The sequence below is a fragment of the Lissotriton vulgaris genome, chromosome 1_1, assembly GCF_964263255.1.
Source record: "Lissotriton vulgaris chromosome 1_1, aLisVul1.2, whole genome shotgun sequence".
Lineage (NCBI taxonomy): Eukaryota > Metazoa > Chordata > Amphibia > Caudata > Salamandridae > Lissotriton > Lissotriton vulgaris.
Window position 1 is genome coordinate 266,863,469 of NC_141685.1, and position 11,580 is coordinate 266,875,048.

The window sequence follows — 11,580 nt, forward strand, 5'->3', positions numbered from 1 at the left end:
CGCAAGTAATAGACCTGCAAACTCACATGGTGTCTGCTCCTTTCACATAGTCACTCTGTGGCGAGTCGATTTAACACAGTGAAAAGGAATGTAAGCTGGAAACTCCTGCATAGAGTGGTCTGCTAGCTCATGCAAGAAGGCTCCAAACAGCTGATGTCCTTTGGGGGTTTTGCTACCCTGCCAGGTGACTGGCGACAGCCACCCTTGCTTTTTTTGGAGGGGTGAGGGCAGTGCTTGCCACAATGCCATGAACCCCCGCCATGGCTCTGCCCCCCCCCCCCACCAGACTCCACCTGTTGTTTCACAAGATAGAAAGGGGCATATAAGCAACAACTTGCGATAATTATCGCAAAGTGCGCATAACTCGATTTTTTTATCGCCTCCTATCGCTGGATCTTATCGCGAAGATTGCGCGTTATTACCAACGTTTTTCTCCAGTGTGATAAAAGATCCAGCAATATTGGTGAAATCCAACAAAAACACAAGAAATACAGCGATAAAAAATGTATCGCTAGCGTAAACCTAATAGGCAGAGGTGGATTCAGCCTTAGTATCCACCTCCCATTGAGTATAATGGCTAAGTCAGGTTTTTAGCAGGTGTAGAAATTCCTGTGAAAAACCCAGTTAGCGTGACTTTTTATATCGCTAACCGGGCCCGGGGCCTCATTGCTAATAGGCGTTAGGTCTGTTAGCGGCTGTTTTCGTGGTCTTTTAGTCGGGTACGCCTACTTTGCATGTCATTAGCGATAAATATCTCTGACATGCAAAGCGGCACCCAAAACGGTCGCTTTCGCCAGAAAGCTGTCGTTAACAGCTGTTAGCGACAGCTTGCTGATAGGGCGATAAAACAATTGCTGCTGCAAAAAGTCCCGCGAAAGCATCGATATGACCCTTGCTAGTATGCCTCAAAGTTTTTCTAAGTTGATAGGTATACAATAGCAGTCATTATTTTGCAGCTTGGGGCAGGTTTCCTAGATGCTGCAAAGCGAGCAAGGGCACAGCCCCTGCTTGGACAGACGTTCCCTTCATCTCTCTGGCGTATCTCCCCTGTACTCCATTTCCCTACCCCTTTACCTGTCTTCACTCCATGAACCTCGTCCTCTATGCTACTTAATTGTTTTCATTGGTATATTATGAAATTTGTAACAGATGTAATTTTTGCATACCTTATGTATGTATGTATGTATGTATGTATGTATAACACACTTGTAAAGCGCTTCTGTCACCCAACGGGCATCCTGGCACTGAGATCAAACAGATCCTGAAGCACAGTCAATGCGGTGTCAACAAAAAGAAACTACCCTGACCTAGGGAACAGGTGTGTTTTTAATTCTTTTTTAAAAGAAAGAAGGTCTCCTGAGCATCTGAGCGACAGTGGCAGATCATTCCACAACCTAGATGCCGTGAAGCCAAAAGAGCGGCCACCCAATCGCTTTCTCCGAATCTTAGGAACAACAGCCAAATAGGCAGAGGCAGATCGAAGAGATCTAGTGGGGGTGTACCAGGAGAACATCTCCTGTAAGGGCAGCGGTCCCGATCCATGCAAAGCCAGGAAAACCAGGCATAAAGCCTTGAACTCAATCCGCTGAGGGATGGGAAGCCAATGCAAGTCTCTAAGTGCTTCGGAGGACGAGTCAAAACGTCGACAGGAAAGTGCTAACTTGGCCGCGAAATATTGCACTCGTTGTAGCTTGCCTATCGCCGTAGCAGGTGCCCCCAGAAGCAGTGCATTGCAGTAATCGAGTCTGCTTAAAATGATACTGCGCACTACTTCTGGTCTAGTATGGGCTGGGTGCAGAGGGAGAATCTTCCGTAGGGAGCGCAGCAGACCCATACAGGTAGACACTGTTTTGTCAATGAAACCATCCAGTTGAAGATTAGGTTCCATTGTCACTCCCAGGTTCCGAACCGAGGTAGCTGCTGCTACCGTGCCCTGAAAGGAGGGGGTAGGGGTCGAGGGACCCGGTCCGCTGAGCAATGCAACACCTCAGTCTTGGAGCTGTTAAATTGCAGAGAGTTGTTGCTCAGCCATGTTGCCGTGGTGACCATTCAGTGGTGAATGGTCTCCTGAGACACCGCATTCTCCCCTTCGAAGGAGAAAATGAGCTGGGTGTCATCAGCGTAGTTGGTGACTGAAATGCCAAAAGATTTAATTAGCTTGACCAGGGGGTGGAGGTAGAGATTAAAAAGAATGGGGCTGATGGCCGAGCCCTGGGGTACTCCCTGACCAACCCTTTTGATGGTAGACTTAAAGGGGGGCAGGGCAACCACCTGATGTCTGTTGGCCAAGTATGATACAAGCCAACCCCGGGCCAGACCGTCACACCAGCCTCCTCCAGTCTCCTGGTCTCCTGGTCTCCTGGTCAGGATGGCATGACTGACCGTATCGAACGCTGCCGACATGTCGAGCAGCACTAGAAAGGCTGCTCGTCCATAGTCGGCACGCGAACGAAGGTCACTCAAGACAGTCACCAAAGCTGATTCAGTTCCATGCGCTGGTCTGAAACCAAACTGCGCCGCGTCCAGACAGTCATTAACTTCCAAAAAACTGGACAGGTGTTTCGTGACCAGTTTTTCCAGAATCTTAATCAGGAAGGGAAGTAATGAAATGGGTCTGCAGTTAGCGGGGCATAAGGGGTCCAGTGATTCTTTCTTCAGCAATGGAAAAACAACCGCTAATTTCCAGCTGTCCGGGACCTGGGCAGAGCCAAGAGATTGGCAGCAAATTGCGTGGAGAGGAGGGAACAGCTCTTCCCTAAAAACTTTCCAGAGTTTGTGCGGAAGTACATCGAGAGGAGAACCAGAGGATACACTATCCGCTAGAGCACCAAACTCTGCGAAGGACGGAAGAGGAAAGCTTTCCAGCCTGGCTTTCCCAGCCTCCATCTCAGATGTAGGTGAGTGAGCAGCCCCTGGTGTCATGGGGCTCAAGTTACTCAAGATGGTCGCGATCTTGTCTTCGAAGGCTTTGGCCAGCGAATCGCATAGTAACTGAGAGGCTGCGATAGCTGTGGTAGCACAGGCCGGTCGTGACAGCTCGTTGACAATTTTAAACAAAGCCTGTGCTTTGTTTGAAGCTGACAGTAAAGTCTCCTCCAAAAACCTCGCTTTTGCACACTTAATCTGTGTCTTATAGGCTGCCAACTCCTGTTTGAAGAGAGCCTTATCCGATACCAGATAATGTCTCCTCCATCTCCGCTCTGCTCGTTTGCACTGCTGTTTAAGTTGGAGGAGTTCCCTCGAGAACCATGGTATGGCAGTTTTTGTTCTATCTCGCGTTTTTCTTAGCGGAGCCAACATATCCAAGGAGGTAGTGATTTGCTGGGTAAGGGCATTGTAGCTTTCATCCACATTGTCTGCCAGATGAAAGGCTTCAGAGAGCAGATTTGGGAGAGTTACGCCTCTCAAAACCTGGACCATTGTCTCCCGGTCCTAGCCATTCCCGTGCTACTGGTCTTGGAGTAGCCCATCGGGAGAGCTACGGAGAAGAGGACTAGGGCGTGGTCCATCCAGCATTGCGGAAAGATGTTTCTGACCCTTACCTGACTAGAGTCAGCAAAGACCAAATCCAAAACATGTTCCCTCTGGTGAGTCTTGGAGAGAACCAGCTGCTCCAGATTAAAGCTGCAGCAAGCCTGAGTGAGGTATGTAAAGGCTGAATCCGTTGGCCCATCTGGCCACAGATTAAAATCCCCCAATACCATCAATCTGGCATGGGAGTTGGATAGGTCGTAAATCAGGTCGGTAAGGTCGGAGACAGCGGGTGTGCCGCCAACCGGGGGTCTATAACACAAAAGACCAGTGAATAGTACCCCCCCTGTCCTTTCAGAGAGAAACCCATCAGTTCGTATTCCTTGATTTTCTTAATTTCTAACTGGGAAAAGTCCAGCGAGTCCCTGTAAATCAACCCTACGCCTCCTCCTCTAGCCCCAACACGAGGGTTATGTCTAATCCTGTATCCTGGGGGGCAAGCTTGTCCCAATTCTATACCGCTATCTGTCCTCGTCCATGTTTCTGTCATGAATAAGGCGTCTAACTCATGTTGTTCTATGAGTAGCGCTATCTCTGTTGATGCCTGCACAAGGATCTCACATTTAGCAGACCACAAACCAGAGAATTATGGTTTGTAGCAGTAGTAGAGGGCTGATGTTCACCCAAAAAAACAGGGTTCAGGACTAGAAGTTCTTCTTTCGTGTAAGGTAAGGGCGTGAGGGAGACAGGGGCAGCATTTCCAGCCGCCAGCGCGCCCTGTGCGCGAACGGGAACAAACGGGCTTACCTCCGGCGCGCCTACGACGCGCCCGCTGCGCACCAACGCTGCGCGCTGGGCCCTCCATAACTATTTATCACCGTAGAGTGCGGGAGACCGCCTATGCGATCGTCTAGCCCGCCAACCAAGATGGCACCTAGTCACCGGCCCGCTTTCCCAACCACTCACCCAAGATGGCGGCTAGCGCCGCGATGTAAGCCTCCCAGGTAGCCCTACACACTAAATCCCACAAATGCGGTGAGTTTTCCAAAAATTAAAGTGCAGGTAAGACTCTCTAATTCACCCCCGCCCCCCCCAAATACAGGCGCGACTGCGCACATTACAGCGCTCTGATACCTTCTGGTCTAGCCAGCGCCATATAAAACCCTTTAAATAAATAAATTGTCCTCGTAAATTGTCCTAGACAGCAGTAGATTAGCCAATCGGGTTTTCTCAGCACTAGGAGTACAGAATTGATTTTGGTGAGAAGAGGCCAGGGATTCATTGAAGCTAAGGCTAGGCTTGTTGACCCCATAAACAGCAAAAACCGGTCTGTCTTTTAGAAGGACCGACAAATACACAAATAATTGTAACTAAAAACAATATATGTAATGCCTAGGTTTTGCAAACTGAACATTTAGGGCCCGATTCACAGAATGAACTTAAGACTCAATCCTAAAATTACTACTATTTTGGTATTCACAGAATGCACTTACTAATTTTGGCATTCACAGAATGAATTTACTACTTTTGGTATTCACAGAAGTTAGGATTTTGTCTTAAGACAGACTTAAGACAGACTTAAGACAAAATCCTAACTTCTGTGAATACGAAAAGTAATAAGTTCATTCTGTGAATACCAAAAGTAGTAAGTGCATTCTGTGAATGCCAACAGTAGTAAGTGCATTCTGTGAATACCAAAATAGTAGTAAGTTTAGGATTGAGTCTTAAATTCATTCTGTGAATCGGGCCCTTAATTTTGGTAGTTTAGTCTGCTTTTAAGCACTTCCAGTTCTCATAGACAGGCGAAGTAAGATACTGTCTTACATTTATTAACACTTTGCACTGTGTTTGCATCACAAAAGTGACAAAACCCAGCACAAAGTGTCATGGTGGGATTTACTTTTGCAACAAAACATAATTTTGTTGGAATGTTGCCTAAAGTAAAGCTAAGTTAGCACAATGCTTTGTCATATGGCCCTGCCATTGGCATTCTAATCGGTTTTGACGCAAATCCCAATCTACAAACATTTGTTGACAGGGATTAGAGCCATACAATTAAGCCTCCTTTTCAGTAAACAGGCTTTTTGTTGCAGGATTAACCCCCCACACACTTTCGCCCCCTTATGACTACTAGGCTCTGGTGTAATGACTCTGAAATGCCACAAGCCCTGCTAAGTAGGGCTCAGTGCATGTGATCTGACCTTTGAAATGGTGTATGTTTAATTGGCTTGTTCCCAATTAGCATAACCTGACTTACTTGTAAATCCCTAATATTTGGTACCCAGGGCAGGTGTCTCTCATGGACTGCAGCACTAGTTGTGCCTCACATTAGTACGACAAGATCAAACATGGCTCCCAGTCTGTCAGTGCAGACTGAAAGGGCAGTTTAAAGCTGGTAACTCAGCTTTGCCATTTAAAGTATCGACAAAGCCCAAGCCTCCCTTTTTAATGTATGTAAGCGGCCCCTATGGCAGGTCTAACAACCCCTAAGGTAGGATGTTGTATGTTAAAAAGTGGAAGCTGTACTTGTCCTTGTTGCAGCAGTAAAAACCCTAAATTATCATTTTTACTATGGAAAGGCTAGTAGCCACATTGGCAAGTACAGAGTTATAGCCTGGCATCCCAGCCCTGATAACTTCAGAACGGGACTACTAAGGATGGTACTGTTTTGTATCAAAAGATTGAGGGGTAGATTTACAATGACTTGCGCATCCCTGCATATCAGCAGGGATGCGCCAGTTATTGTGCGTCACTGCTCCGCCACCATGGTGCGCCGCATTGTAAATGCGGCACACCATGGGGCAAAAATGGACAGATGCGTGACGCATCTGCTGCCGTAAAGTTGGCGCATCGCTGGAGTTGGGTCGCAAGCGCGACGCAGCTCCAGCAAGGCTAGGGGGTGCCCTATACTTAAAATGCTGCGTCAATCCTTACGCCTGCTTCAACGCCCCCCCACCCTGCGCCGGAACACCTACAAGTGGCGCAGGGCTTTACAACGGGACGCATCTCCCAGATGCGTCATGATGTAAATACCCTGCAGCATGCATGTCCAGGGCTTTGTGCCGCTGCTGCGTCACAAAAGTGATACAACGGCGGCGTAAAAGAGGCGCAAGGGGCTTGTAAATCTTTACCTCAGTGTATTAAATTCAATTTAAGAGTTACATTTAATGTCTCTGGTGGGCAAAGGGCATCTTTAGAAGTTGCTACTTTAGTTGCCCAAGCTTTCTTTTCCCATTTACTGATATACACAGAGTTTGTCCAGTAGACAGCTTTTTGCCCTCCTGCGGGATGTGTTTATGTCTCCCAGGAAAGGACATAATAAGGGTCTGCCTCGGAAAGAGGTGTTACTTCCCTCCTGCAGGAAGCCACACAGGTGGCGCTCCCGTACTAATGACGGAACTGTTCCGTCACGGCCCTCGGGTGGGCTGAGCTTGTGACGGAACAGTTCCGTCACAGCCCCGCCCGCTCTTTAGAATGTCAACACAGGCGCGGAATTTGTGCCGCGCAGGCACGGCGAGCGGGCCGTGACGGAACCGTTCCGTCACCAGCACAACCCACCCGAAGGCTCGTGACGGAACGTTTCCGTCACGAGCACACAAAGGGTTAAATGCTTTACACTTGTTCCTCTGTCTAAACCTTGCTGCTCGGAGCCATAGCTACCCAGGGTTGAGCTGCGGGTTTTACAAACGAAATCTGCTGGACCTAATGGGGGTTGGCATGTGTATAACATAGTGAGGTTGCACATCCATACCATTTAATACACCCCATATCCTCACACTTCTCAAGACAGGCGTAACAGTGAATGAGTTGGCGCACGTCAGCCTAAAGTGCTCTAGTGCTGTGGGAGAGAAAAACAGCGCCTTATCTTATGGCGCTGTTTTCCTATCACCCTTTGGCACATCACAGCAGAGCAACTCTGGTTGCTGCACTGCATTGTGCCAACACTGAATAAATCTACCTCACAATCTTTTCCTCCCAGATGACAGATGAATACTCCACTGGGCTGAGCAGAGACGTGACTAACAAGGTCTCAAGCCAATGCCTAAAAGAGGTTGGTTGAAAAAGCCAAATGCTGCAAGGAGCAGACACATAAGTCCACTCAACATATAATGCAAGCAGTTGCACTGCCAAAACCAGTGCTTAATGTTGGTGCCGGTGGTTGCTGGTAGAGGCTACCAGCTCTGATTCTTGGGGACTGGTACTGCTTTTTCCTCATCAGTCATTTCCCGATGGAAAAACACACAAAGGGGGAAGGAGGAAGAGAAAGACAGAAAAACGGTCACAAAGCAGGAACCTGCTAGAGCAAGATAAAGGGGAAAGGAGGTGAATTAAAGAGGCCTGAGATCGATTGAAGAGTATGAGTTCAGCACACTGACATTTAATAGCACCGGCTGCGGTTCTTCTGGGCACAGCTTTGGGCACCAGTATTCATTCTTTTAGAAACTAAGCACTGGCCAAACCTAAGATCTAAAAAGAAATACATCAGTTGATACAGATCTGTGCTGGCTCAAATCTAGCTGCTTGAGTCAGCCATGATAAACTAGTGAGATGCACAAAAAGGGCAGGAGGGTAGCAGTGGGTTGGCAGCTACAGGTTGAACATGTTTAACCTGAGAGCCAAAGGTGCTCAAATTCAGGGCTTTACAGATACACGTCAGAGGGTGCTTGAGGTTCCCTTTGATTCACCAACTGTACCATCGGCTGAACCTAAAGGTTACCTTGTTTCAGACGCAGAGTGAGGCTGAAACTTAAGATAAAGTAGAGAACGCCTCAGTCAAAAAGATTTTCTAAAAATACTACCTGTGTGCCTAAAACCTGCAAAAAGTTGTAAAATTGGACTGTAAGGGAATCATGTTAATCAACAGGAAGGACTTGATGTCTATGAAGATTTGCCACAGTCTGAGACTGACTGACTGACTGAAGGTATTTATAGAGCGCACTTATGCCGAGGCATCTTGGCGCTTGGTACAAGATCAAGGCACACAGCTAACTTTAGCCTTGCAGGAAGAGCCTGGTCTTAATAGCTTTCCTAAAGATGGTCCGAGACGGCTGGAGTCGAAGCGAGACGGGAAGAGCGTTCCATAGCTTAGCTGCTAAGAAGGAGAAACATTTTCCACCCCAAGTAACTCGCTTTATCAGTGGGGGAAGAACCAACCCAGAATCCAGTGATATTAGGCAGCGTGATGGAACATACCGGGGGAAGAGTCGTTGTATGTCTTCCGCCCCACCTCAATAGAGGCATAATGCTTAATGCATAATGCTTTAAAATCCACCCTGCGCCTGACTGGCAGCCAATGCAGTTGTTTGATGCTGGCCGAGGTGGAATGATGTTTAGGTAGACCATACAATTGTGGGTTTTTTTTGTAATGCGCTAGAATCGACTCCCGAAGGAGTATCTCTGCGCAGTAGACCGCTGGGGAACCTGTCCTGGCTTTCCCTGTGAGATGGTCCCTACTGGGTATCTCCAAGGTGAAACCAGGCATCCCTGGCGTATGTGGGGGGCCGTTGTGGAGATGAGGCAAGCTAATGCCCAGAGTTGCCGAGTGGGATCCCTGGTTAGAGTAGGCACTAAGGTGAGAATTATCGAGTCCGCTGACCCTGGTCCACGACCCTGCCGCGTCGGGAATCGAACCCTGGTCCCAGGCCGTCCTCTGCTCTCGGGTCTGCCGCCTCTAACCAGTGAGCCACACCACACCACTACAAGACCCTAGCAGCCGCATTTTTAAGTGACTGAAGCTTATTCATCTGTTTCACTCCTGCACCTAAGTAGAGTGCATTACAATAATCTATCCTTGATAGAACAAGAGCGCCAACCACCGTTTCCCTAAGAGAAAATAAAATAAAAGGAAGGATTTTACGTAGTACCTTAAGCGTAAAAAAACAGGTAGAGACCACTTGGTTAGTCTGGGAAGCACAAGTGAGACCTTTATCAATGAGAAAGCCGAGGTTTCTGGCTTTACCCACCGGCGATGGACAGGTGCCGGCTTCGGGGGGCCACCAAGAGTGGCTCCAGAATGAGATGTAGCGGGAATTCCGTTCTCCTACAGAACTGTGCATAGAGACCTGGAACCTCGGTGAATTAGGATGGCCCAATACTCACCTCAGTACCCAAAATCCCCTTACCGAGCTAGCTACAGTGTCTCATTGGTCATAACAAACTCCCAATGCTTAGACAAACCAGAACATGAACTTAGATTACCTCTGGTATCGTGGAACACATGAACACTCTTTCGCTATATAATCATTTCAAACCAGAACGTGGAGTAAATGAGGACACGTGCATATTTGAAATATTTATTTACTAATGCAGGGTTCTCAAATGCAGTATCTTATATATTACAAGCAAACATATTATAAGCAACAAAGTTATCAGCATAGTTACTAGTCCATAAAAGGCGAATGGTGACAGCATACTAAGATGCTGTAATGAATAAGAATTAACAATACCTAATTCTCACCCTCCCTATTTAGCATAGTATATTTATATCTATGAAGGTCTCATTTGGCTTTTAGCAGGCGGGCCCGTACCTCAAAATCTCAGTGGCAGAGGCTCACATCATCTTCCACCAGCTCTCTGTATGCGAAGCACCATCAAGTGTGTTATGTGTGTGTTCAGCACAACAATATAAAACCAGCTTAGAGCCAGATTTTGACAGCAGCATGTGTGTTATGTCTATGGAGGTGCGAAGATCAGACCTCACAACAACACTGTGTCGAGTTATCCTTGGAGCCTTCAGCACTCACTGTGCAGACAGTGTACCAAGCAAAACTGATATCAGAGCAATAATATATTATTTCTCAAGTAAATCACGAAGCTCTTCTGGGTTGAAAGCTAAAACAACAATTATGTGTAGTGTGCAAAATGAAGCAAAAGGAAAAATGGTGTTTAAACATTTAATAAGCTCATGCTAACTTAACACAGTATATAGAAAAAGATTAGCTATATGACACCCCCCCAATGATCCGAGCACGGTCAAAAATCAAGGTAAGGTAAGACCAGAACAGGGGCATAACATGAAAGCAGAGTTCAATAAGAATGAGCTAAGCTAATTTTCAAAAGCAAATATGATGGCCTACACCGGCCAAATGAGATGGGCTAAACCGTTCAACACAAGGCCCCTTTTGTACAAGTCAATAGGCCTGGGGCGTATAAAAAGAATTGTTCGTAAGAAAAAAGGCACCTTCCAAAAAATACAATCAGGTACGTGCTTTAATAAGAAAAGTCTCCAAGGCTTCTCAGGATAGGAATGAATATGCAAAATATGCAGCAACAGCCTCCAACATGAAATCACTGTCATCTTCCAAAAACAGTTCAGCCATCCAATTAAGTAGTGGGAAAGAACATACGTGCTCCTCCAGCACTGGATCCTCTAGTATTATCAGAGGACAACTCGGTGGGTTCTCAAGAAAGCTCTGTGCCAAGAACTCATGCGCCGCTGTGAGTATGTCCCAATGACCCATTAGTCCATGCATCGCTGCCAAGGCCATAATCCTTTCGCCAGAACAAACCAACTCGTGAGCAACTACGGGGCTCATCAGATGATTAAAATCGACGTCAGGAGTCCATCAAGCAGAGACACAAATCAAGGGCCCAGTCAAAATCGCAGCTCAGGCAATGAAACACAAGCTGGACACATGTGAAATAGGAAAATCGAAACGATAATCCAAATGCTGTGCTTAAAGTCGCAAGCGGCAGGGTGCCATAGTAATCAAGCATCCGGTTGCGAAACAGTGGCAGGAGGGGCTCTGCGGCTTCTAACGCAGGACGGGCATCCATGTTTAATAAAACAAAATATCACCAAAACGCCTGCAGCCAATGCTAGCAAAACAGGGAAGCCACCAAACAGACTTGAAAACAAAGAATGAAAGAAGGCAGGGATGACTCCAAATATTTTCTCGAAAGAAGTCACAAGACCACTGCTAACTAATTAAAAAAAGTGAGCAAGGCCAGAAGTGGAGGAGGCATTAAAGATTTGATGAACCAGCTCGCTGAAATGTAACGGCAAATCAGTATTTAAAAGCGCCTGCACCTCTGTGCGCGTGTTAGCTATGTGAAGGACGAATGTTTCTCGGGCTGAACTCAAAAGGGCTCTTATTCTACTCATACCAT